General features: G+C 34.6%; 1 non-coding gene across 1 annotated transcript; it reads left to right on the top strand.

The window, feature by feature from the left end:
* Positions 1-776: 776 nt before the first annotated feature.
* Positions 777-940, top strand: LOC129074777 (U1 spliceosomal RNA). Its single transcript, XR_008529581.1, has one exon. It is a non-coding gene; the product is annotated as a U1 spliceosomal RNA (small nuclear RNA).
* The last annotated feature ends 10,844 nt before the right edge of the window (positions 941-11,784 follow it).

Below are 11,784 nucleotides of genomic sequence, written 5' to 3'. Positions count from 1 at the left end.
TGGAAAATAATACAATAATTAATAAATAATAGTACAAGAATAAACTCATGTACTCACAACTGTAAACCTACTTTTGCCCCATCCTGTGTTTGTATTAATTAAACTATAATCAAGGATAAATATAATCATCAGGAATATTTTCAAGTAACCATCTCTGTAATTGCTCTTAATGAGCAACAAACAAGGAGTCCTTGGAAGACAAAGTGCCCTTCCCCTTGTTGTTTCTGCAAATAAAAGAATGCTTTGGGGGGACTGGGTGAAAAGGGTGAAGGGATTAAGAATACAAATGAGTAGTTACATAATAAGCACGATGATGTGAAGCGCGTCCTGAGGAATACAGGCAATGCTATTTTGGTGACTATGTGGTGGCAGGTGGGCCCTGGGGATAACAGAGAGAGCACTTTGTAGTATACGTGGTTCTCTGACCACTATGCCTTGCACTGAAACTGTTACAAAATAGTATTGAATGTAAACTGTAATTAAAAAAAAATACAATTGCACAAATGAAATCTATATAATTTTAATCTATATAATTTTATTAACCAATGTTACCCCCAAAAAGTTAGTTTAAAAAGTGAGGACAAATGTTAACACTAAAAAAAAGAAAAAAAATCTGCTTTTTAATCTGGTATTTCATTTCTGATTTTATTTTAATTTTTCCTATTTATGAAATTACTTGAAGTAGCTTATTCTTTATGTACTAAATTACTTAGTTCTTGTTTGCATAAAAATTCAGTTATGGATGCATTCTCTAAAAATTTCAAAACCTGTGAAGAATACTTACCTGGCAGGGGACATACCATGAAGATGAAGGTGGTTTTCCCAGGGCGAGACTTACCTATTGCTCTCCAGATGTGCAGACCTCTGCAATTTCTCCAAACATGGGAAACTCTACTGCATAATTTATGGTAGAGGGGGACCGCATTAGTGCTCTCCCCTGGAATAAAAAACACACAAATAAAAACATTATAGATTGCTATCAAATGTGTGAGCATGTCTCTGAACCTTCGCAAGTGGTCATCATCTTGTCAATGTCTAAAACTCCTATTTAACCTTCAAACATTTTTTAATGCAAAACCTTTCTTGATTCTACCTGCATCCTTGCAGGAGGAGTTTGTTTCCCTGCCCATATTCAATTGTAATTTTGCTTCTGGTCGATATGATGGAATACATAGGTTTATGAGCAGTGGTGGGGGTAAGTATGCAGGGAGACATCATTTCCAATCTTAAATCTGCTACTCATTAGCAGTGTGAAATTGAATGATCTGTTGAAGGATTTTGTTTTCTCTTTTGCTAAGTGAGAAATTGCCACTTCCCTCTCAGAGGGTTGGTTTCAGTCTTTTAGGAAAGAATGTGTTGAATCTCAACAAAATTAGTTCATCTTCATTCTTTTCTAAAACTTTAATGTTTGTATGTATATTCATTACAGAATTCTTCTCCTGTTATGATCCTTTGTCAGTCTACTTGAGGTCAAGGACTATGTTTTATTCATCCTTGTGTCTCATGTTTGACTCAATGGGTTTGGGAAATCAATTACTGTACTCCAACCTCTGGGAATCAAAGAGGCCAGAAAGTGCTGGCCTCTTTCGCACTTCCCTCTGAAAAAAATAAAAATAAAAAGGAGTAATTTTCTTGAGGAAAGTACAGACAAATATTTCTTGGGCTTTATTTCAAAGCTGGGAGGTTTGGATAGAAATGACCAGCATGTAGGTTTATATTCATACAAAATCATTAGGAGAAATCACCTCCACAGAGAAGTAAGTAACCTCTTTTTGTATAAAGATGGTAATATTAGGGAGAAGAGGAAGAGGAAGAAGAGATTCAGGTAATGCTGATATTATTTTGATTTGTTATAGCTGTTACTACTACTGTTTATAAATGGATAATCAAAGCATCACAAACATTAAAACACATTCATAATTGTATAGAAAATGGAGCCTTTTTTCCTGCAATTTTCTGCCTGCCTTGGGGTCAACCTGTTGTTATTATCAGCATCAATTAAACTATCTCTCTGTGTATTTGTTTGTTTTGTCCATAGCCTGTAGCAATTGTACCATGTTCAATTCCCACAAATAACGATTCTTTTAAAGGTTCAAAAGATACATGGCATCTAGGCTATACCAATCCACCTGAAAAGGGGCCAGCATTTTAACACACACACACACACATACCACACACACGGCCCTTCACACATTCCCACAAAAGTTTTTCCTTTTTTCTTCTTAGGGAAAATGATGGGTATTTATAAGGATTAGTTTACATGTTTTAAAGAGGGCAACAGAAATCTGCTTGTAAGCCTGAAATGCATTTTAATTATACCTACAATTGTTTACACTATTTCCAAGAGGATATTGTCCCAAGAGCCCATGGATATTTTATTATTCTTTTGAAATACAGTATCAAGTAATTTTCCTTCAAATTATGTTAAATGTTTTACTTAGAAATATTACTTTGTTAGCATAATTGTTTAGTAGTTATGTCAGTAAGTATTCTACTTAGTAAAGAAAATAATGATTTAATTACCAAGATTAATGCTAACCGAGTGCATTATGTAGTCCTTAATTATGCTTTAAAATATTGGTATCAATTCCTAGTATAAAGCACAAAGAAATTTTCTGCTTTTGATAAATTAATAAATAATGTTAAGTAATTGTCAGTAACATATCTCTTTGGATCTCAAATAAGTATCTACCTACTCAGTGCACTAGCTGGTGGAAAAAATCAGTTAAAAAAAGCATCCTGTGAGGCTAAAAAAGAAAAGTATACAAATCAATACGTATCATCTTGAAGTGGAAAATATGAATTAATTATAACAAAGCGAGAATGTCTATCAAAGGAAGTAATCTATTAGGAACTAATGTAGACCAAAGAGATGCTATCTCTAATAGAATTGAATAATCAGATGTATAATCATTTTCCAATGAACAATCATATAATCAATTGCCCTTTCTTGACCTTTTGGTTATGGTTAGAATCTCATTGATAAAATCTTCATAAAACAATGCCAATTAAAATCATATTTACACAGGAGCTGTAAAAGAGGTCCCGATAGACAGCTGAGATAATTTGAGCTAAAACAAATAACAATTGTATTGGGTTTTAACAAGGATTAAAATAATTATCCTTGAGTCTATATTGATTTCATTTTTTAGTTTTGATACTTAGAATTTTCACACAATACTATTGACTTTTTTCTCTTATTATACAGTTTATAAACTATAACATATGTATAGATTTCTGTTACCATCACCACAATCAAAATACAGAATAGTTTCATCTCAACACACAACTCACTTGTGCTATTTTTTTAATCTATTTTTTCTTGTTGCACAATTACAGTTGTTCTCATTTTCCCCCTATTACTCTCCCCTGCCCCACCCACCCCCACCACCCACATTCAATCCTTCCCCATCGCTTTTGTCCATGGGTCCTTAATACTTGTTCCTTAATTACACCTCCCTTTCTTTACCGTTATCCCCCTCGGCGCTCCCATCTGGTTACTGCCGGTTTGTTCTTTATTACAATGTCACTGGTTATATTTTGCTCACTTGTTTGCTTTATTGATTAGGTTCCACTTATAGAAGAGATCATAGTGTATTTATCTTTTACTGCCAGGTTTATTTCACTTAGCATAATCCTCTCTAGTTCCATCCATGCTTTTATGAAAGATAAGAGCCCCTTCTTCCTTTCTGCTGCGTAGTATTCCATTGTGTAAATGTACCAGTTTTTTTATTGTGCTTTTTATAGTTGCTTCCCTCTTTGACCCTACATCTGGCAACCACAAATCTATTCCCTAAAAATACGTATTATTTTCTTTTTGAAATGTCATACAAATAGAATCACACAGTATTAAACCTTCAGAAACTGGCTTTTTCACTCAGCTTAATAACTCTGAGAGTCACGGGAGCTGCTGCATGTTCAGTAGTTTCCCGTCCATGGTTTCACATTTAGCAGTGTCAATGTTCCCAGTTTTAACTACCGGCCCTCGATCAAAGTCCAAAAATATAAAATGGAAAGTTCCAGAAATAAACAATTCATAGCTTCTACATGGCATGATGAAATCTCACAGTGGCCCATGCCATTCTGCCCAGGATGGGAATCGCCCCCATGCCAAGCATGTCCACACTGTACTTCCTATTCCATTAGTCACTGAGTAGCTACCTGCCTCATTTATCAGATCAACTGTGTCTGTATCACAGTTCTTGTGTTCAAGTAACCCTTATTTACTTAATAAAAGCCCAAAAATGCAAGAGTAGAGATGCTGGCAACACAAATAGGCCTAAGAGAAGCTGTAAAGTACTTCCTTTAAGTGAAAAGGAGATAGTTCTCAATGTAAGCAAAGAAAGAAATCTTAGGCTGAGGTTGCTAAAATCTATGGTAAGAACAAATTATCTACCTGTGAAATTGTGAATAAGATAAAGAAATGTGCGCTCATTTTGCTGTTACCCTCAGACTGCAAAAGTTACAGCCATGATGCATGATAAATGCTTAGTTAAGATGGAAAAGGCATTAAATTTGGGGGTAGAAGATATGAACAGAAAACATGTTCTGACTGACAGCAATGTGTTGCACCAGAAAGCATTGAGCCTATACAAAGACTTCAGCAAGGGATCCCTGAAATTAGACACCCCAAGCCATTTACGGCAAGAGGTGTTTACACAGATCCAGGAATAGGTTTGGCATTTTTTCATGTCACATTATCACAAGAAACAGAAAGGTGAGCACAGTACAATAAGATATTTTGAGAGAGACAGAAAGAGACCACAATCGTATAACTTTTATTACAAGCTATTGTTTTATTTTATTATTAATAATTGTCGTTAATCTCTTACTGCACCTAACAAACTTTATCATACGTGTATATGCAAAGGAAAAACATAGTATATATAGGGCTTGGTACTATCTGTGGTTTCAGGTTTCCACTAGGGGTCTTGGAAGGTATCTCCTCCAGGTAAGCGGGTGCTGCTCTATCAGCACTGTGTTCTTTTTTTCTCACCAATTAGTATCCCATTCTAAGACTATGCACAGTTTAGTTATCCATTCATCCACTGAAGAACATTTGGGTTCTTTTCAGTTATTTTTTGTTTTCTGTTTGCAAATATGAATAGAGCCGCTATAAACATTTTTGCATAGATACTTGCGTGAACATTGGTTTTCAGTTCTCTGGGCTTTACAGCCAGGAGTGGGATTGCTGAGTCATATGGTGTTATGTGTAACTTTATAAGAAACTGCCCAAATGTTTTCAGAGCGGCTATACCATTTTGCATTCCCACTCACAATATATGATCGCTTTCTCTGAATGCTTGCCAACCCTTAATATAGTCAATCTCTTTTTACTTTTTATTTTAGTCACTGTAAGAGTTGTGGAGTGGTAACTTATTTTAATTTGCCTTTCCCTAATGGCTAATGAGGTTGAACATAGGCTTTTCGCCATCATTGTATTTCTTTTCGCAAGTGTTTGTTCAAGTGTTCTGACCAGTTTTTTTTTTAACTGATTTTTTATTGTATTTTTTCCATGACCATTTATCCTCCTTACACTCTCCTTTCCCCGACTCAGCAATCACCACACTGTTGTCCACGTCCATGAGCCCTTTTTCCTTTTTGCTCAATCTCCCTACCCCCTAACCACCCCCACTAGCTGTCATCCTGCTCTCTATCTATGAGCCTGTCTCTGTTTTGCTTGTTAGTTCAGTTTGTTTATTAGATTCCACATGTAAGTGAGATCATACGGTATTTGTCTTTCTCTGACTGGCTTATTTCACTTAGCATAATGGTCTCCAGGTCCAGCCATACTGTCACAAAAAGTAGAATTTTCTTCTTTTTTATGGCTGAGTAGCATATTATAGGACATTTACACAATGAAATACTACTGACCAATTTTTAACAGTATAGTTTATTTGCTGATTGTTGAATTTTGAGAGGTCTTTGCATATAATGAATACATTTCATTTGTTAGATGTGAAATTCACAAATATTTTTACCCAGTCTGTAGCTTGCCTTCATTTTTTAACTTGTCTTTCACATAGCAAGTTAATTTAGATAAAGTCTAATCTATCTTCTTCTTTTATGAACCATGTTTTCAATGTCATATTAATACTTCATCTACTGCCAAACCACATAAAGTGTCTCATATTTTCTCATAAAAGTCTTATGGTTTTATGTTTTATACTTAGAACCATGATTTATTTGAGTCAATCTTTGTATAGGGTGTGAGGTTTAAGCTAAGATTTATTTCTTTCCCATTCCTCTCATTCTAGCATCTACCCCTTTTCCAATGTAACACTACCTTGATCACTGTAGCTGTATAATGAGTCTTAAAATGAAGTTAATGTGATTCCTCCAAATCCATTATATTTCATAAAATTGATATAACTATTTCAATAAATACATACATGGAGTAGAAGGACCAAACCTTTCTTACAGAAGAATTTTAAAAAATATAAAAGGAATGAGAAAATATAAAATCACCATTAGACCACCACAGTAATAACTGCAATAGGCAATATTCATTGATAAATGCTAAAATTGTTCATGAACAAAATGTTAAGGAGAAACAGGAAAGTTGCTTAGTCTCTAGGTATCCTCTCAAAATATTTATGTGAATATGGTAGTTTTTAACATATATTTTCACATTGTTTGATACTCCTCTCTGAACAGTGTAGAGATTAATTCCCCTCCCTTCAAGTGTGACCTGGATTTAGTGACTCACTTATACCAAGTAGAATATGGAAAGAAAAATCATAATTTTACAGTGTAGAAACTTGGCAGACAGCACTTTATCCATGTGATCATGGTTAGTATCACTAGCAAAAGTCATGTTGATATTAAGTACTCTGATACAATGTAGAGAAGAGGGCGTATTGCCCCTGAGATACACTTTCCAAAAATGTATAACCTCAATCTAATCTGGAGGAAACATCGGACAAATCCAAATGGCTATAAAATACCATGTTTCTTCTAAAGTGTCAAGGTCATGAAAGACAAGGAAAGACTGAGGGACTCTCATAGATTAGACAGGACTATAGAAACATGATGACTAAATGCAACATGGTGCCCTGTATTAAATACAAGGAATGATAAAACCATGAAGAAAAGGTAACACACACACACAAAGTCTATACTTAGTTAATATCATTGTACCAACGTTAATTTCTTAGTTTTGCCAACTATTCCATGGTTATGTAAGTTGTTAACATTTGCAGAAGATTTATGAAGGGTAAAGTGAATTATCTGTACTATCTTTGCAACTCTCTATAAATCTAATTTATTTCAAAATAAACAGTACAAAAACTGGAACTTCTACCCCTCGTGACAGCATGGATGGAACTGGAGAGCATTATGTTAAGTGAAATAAACCAGAGAGTGAAAGACAAATACCACATGATCTCACCTATAAGTAGAACCTAATCAACAAAACAAACAATTAAGCAAAATAGAACCGGAGACTTGGAAATAAAAAACGAACCGACAGTGACCAGAGAGGAAAGGGAAGGGGGATAATGAGGGGAAGAAAGGGGAGGGCAAGCAAAGGAACAGGGGACTCATGGGCCTGGACAATGAAGGAGGACTGACTGTGGGAGTTGGTGGGGATGGGGTAGGGGTGAGCAATGGGGTAAAAGGCAGGACAGCTGTAACTGAACAATAATAAATTTTAAAAAATAGTGGGGATTTTTAAGTACAAAAACTGTGCTTCCTTTTGCTCAGTTATAAATACCAAAGCATTAACAATGAAAAAAATAACATTATTTTTTAAAATAACCTCTCATAAAGGAATTAACACATTAAACAAGACTTTCCCCTCACAAAAAAAAAAAAAAACCCTACATTTTCTCATTTTTTATTGTCAATAACTTCTAGTAGTGAATGAGAAGTCTATATTGGGTCTATGTTCTGCTCTTAGAAACTGTGCTATATATTCTTGCAGTGGCCACATATTGCTTTTGCCATTGTTTTCTCAGCTTTTCTTTCCTGGGAAAATAAAACACCCCGATTTTCCTGGAGGAATCTGTCTCCCCGACTCTCAATTAATTTGGTTTTGGAAGGGGCTGTTTTAGGACAGGCATAAAGTTTAAGATTGGACCTTCAAAGTGTCCCCTATGCCAGTGCTTGCGATGGGTTCTAAGGTAAGTAAATCTCTCTTCATGGTTCAGTCAGAGCTAATCCTGAGACACTTTTTAAGTGTCTGGAAAATCACTTTCTCTTCATATACTGAACTGTTGTGATTGATATAATCTTAACCATGGAGTGTTTGGGACCCACAAGATGGAGATGAAATCAACACAGTGGAAAGCAGAACCATGAGATGAGAAGGAGAAAGAGAAACACCTGGCCCCAATGACATTATTTAAGCTACCTACTTTAGCTATGTCTAAAGATGGTTTTTCTGAAAAATTGACCCCGGACTTTTTTAGGTTTATGTGACAATAAATTCCCTAAATTAACATTTTGCAATTTAGGGATGAAATTAGAATTAGGTCATATGCCATTTGCATCCAAAAAGTACCACAAAGTTATAGATATTGGATAAAATAGACCCAAGGTACTTATTTGTGTCCTTTTTAGACAAGAGATGAAGCAAATGATTTCTTTTGAACTCTCCTGATTTATTCCATACCCATTCCATTTACAGGCAAAGTATAAAATGACCGCTCATCTTGCCTTTCAGTTGCTCGCTGCATAGAAGATATAACAAAGAGCCCAAGACATAAACCCTGGTAAGGAACAATGCAATAGTCAATGCTATAAAATTAATAGATAACTATGTGTATAATATTCAATTACTCAAGAGAATATATTGTATAACATCTAGAAATGAACCCCAGAAGACTTAGAAATTTCAAAGAATCTTTACAATCTCACATAGTATTTAAATAAACTTTACTTATATTTCTAGAACCAAATTAAAGAAGTCATTGAAACAAAGTGTTTTCTAGAAGCAAGACTTTCAGCAAATAAAACTGTGCCTCTGTACTTGTATCTCCACTCAGAAACTCAACAGAAACTTAATGGATTAAGAAGAGTGTACATATCCCTTCTGCCTTGTTGTGCAATCTGTAACTTCAGTTTTATACAATTTCCCCAATTATTGAGTACATAACTCTATAATTTAAAGGGAAAGGAATGGACTGATTCCATTCTTATGTGTTGAATCTTTTTATGGCATACTCAAAAGGAAAGCCATTCTTTTGAAAAAAGATCTCTAACTTAAGGATACAGTATTACAGGCCTTTGAAAACTATACCACGTATGATAAAACAACATCCATAGGACGCAGGTGACAGGATTTTAAAATCCAGAACCACTGAATTTCTGTTCAAATAGATCATTTTAGCTTTCTTTAAATTTCCTATTCTTGACAAACCCTTTACTTCTCCCATCTTTCTTTACCCAAATGGTTCACAAATTAAGTTACATAAAACTCTACATGGAAGATTTGTAAGGGTGCAAAAAGAGGACTGGCAGATGTTCTTCAATTCAGTCTTTGAGCAGGAAGGGCAAGTGGAAATGGCACTGGTTTGAATGACATTTGGAGTAATGGCCTGCCATTCTGCTGGCACTTTTAGTGTTAAGCAAGTGATCTGCAAAGTAAAGTGGATTCACAGTTAGAGTCAGCACCAGTGCACAGGTCGCCCGTAAAAATAGAAGATTCCATTATTCTTCAGGCTCCCTAGAGGGAGCAAGGTCTCTAGCATCATTACCAGGACTAAATCTGACTTTTCTACCTCCCCTAATTTCCTCCTAGTAATTATAGGTCAAGCACTCTTTTGTAAATTATAAAACCTTTGTTCTTATCAAAAATGAAGAGCTAAGGAAAAAATTATAAAAAGAGTCCAAGGAAAAAAAATTTCAATTAGAAAACCAAGCTAATTTGGTATGACCAAAGACTGTCAGGCGTACTGACAGTGCTCTATTATGCAGTCATTTGGGCTCTTTCAAATTAGTTATGTTAATGTCCTGTGAGTGAATGTAACACTTGGATGGGACAAGATTTCTGCAATTAATTTCTGCAGTCAGTGGAGAGACAAGCAAATTTATTTTCCCCCTCTCTGGGAATTGGTAGTGGAGGGTGTGAGGTAGCGAAAGTGCATTTAGGAACAGAGTACAAGCTAAACACAAGCCCTAAATAAAGCAGAAACAATGGGAGCCAATGCCTCCTCATTCATTCAATTGACAATGTTTTGCAGCTTAAACCTGTTTTATTAATTATGTTTGACATTTCCTTAATTAGTTTCATTTACACCAAATCAATCCCTACTGCTGTATGGCATCATTTATCATTTTGAAAAATTTGCATACTGAGTGCTGACTTTTCCTACTTAATTATACATTAAAAGTGTCAAGCGCACTTGCTGCCTGGCATTATCTGCGGCAGAAAGGTTTGTGGCTGGACGGTGATGGTATTAATCATTAAGAGCCCCCAAGTGCTGCTGGGTAATATCTGGGGAGTAGAGTGGCTCTCATTTTAACGCTAGAGAGCAGAAGTGCTTTTGTAAAATGACCCAGAGCAAAAACAAAATAAATGACCTAAAACATCCAGTGTACTGTAATGCTTTGCTCTTTCAATAAAAATATACTTTAGTTGGAAAGGTTCACTATTAACTATTCATTTTCTGTATCTTTAAACACCATGAGTTCAGTAGTAGTAAATTTGTGATCTCTGTTTGGACCTAAAGACAAGATATTTTAGTTGAATATATAATGGTGGCTTGGTAGCATACATTCCGATATATGCCAACTCAAATGTGTTACTTTGCAAATGAAAGCTAGAAAATATAGTATGCCATTAATACAGTGATTGATGTTACTCATTTCATTTCTACCTACAACTTTCAATGAATAAGCAACTATTTTTCACTGAACATGGAGCACAAATGAACATAGAATATGACTGAAAAATCTAATACTACTGTAGAACTTTATTTGTATAGTCTAATAGTTTTTAATATTATGGAATTTTCAGTGATGAAAAAATTATAAGACTATATAATTTTAAGCACAAAGCATGATTGTGAGCCATAGCCATGAAAGAGTTAACAAGAACCTGTTTGTAAATTGTGTATCAACTATGCCTTCCTTTTTCCTTCCTTCATGTCAGAACCTAAACTTAGTGCATTTAATATTCAAATTCATTTTCAAATGCTTGCCCATTAACATAATATATGCCACTTTGCAAGCCTGGTCAAAGAAATCTGTAACTAAATAATTTTCAAGTTCCCTTCATATCAGATGCATTATATGCAGTGTGAAATTATTTCCCCACTCTACCCCTTTGCTGAACAGAAGAAAACCAGCACATAATATAGCAGATATTACTACAAATGCATTATGTTATTTAGGAGCTACTATATATGCAGGAAAGTTTATAATTGCTAATTTTAAGTGAGCATTTAATTGCATATTTTGGGTACAATTATAAGGTTAACAAGCAATTGCAATATAGCATTACTTAAAACATAGAAAAGAGGAATGCATATGCCACAAATGTATGTATGCAAATATAAATAATTCATTTATGTTTTCAGTTAAATATGCTGTCTAATGATTTCATCATTAAATGTACTTTTTTTTTACATTGAAATAATTCAATAATGGAAAATATACATCTCATTTAATATTTAATTTTGTAAAACACCAAAATGACCCATGTAGGTAGTGATAATTCACTTAAATTTTTAAAATAATGTTGAAACCAATAGTACAATTTTTATGTATCTTAAATCTCCCAAATTGTATATCTTTAAATCTGTACTTAACATTGTTTCTTGCCTTTCCAAGCCATGGTCC

This window comes from Pteronotus mesoamericanus, unplaced genomic scaffold (genome assembly GCF_021234165.1).
Source record: "Pteronotus mesoamericanus isolate MK-2021 breed Mesoamerican mustached bat unplaced genomic scaffold, CSHL_Meso_final contig_50, whole genome shotgun sequence".
Classification (NCBI taxonomy): domain Eukaryota; kingdom Metazoa; phylum Chordata; class Mammalia; order Chiroptera; family Mormoopidae; genus Pteronotus; species Pteronotus mesoamericanus.
Note: the sequence above shows the minus strand (reverse complement) of the source record. Positions and strands in the feature narration are given on the sequence as shown.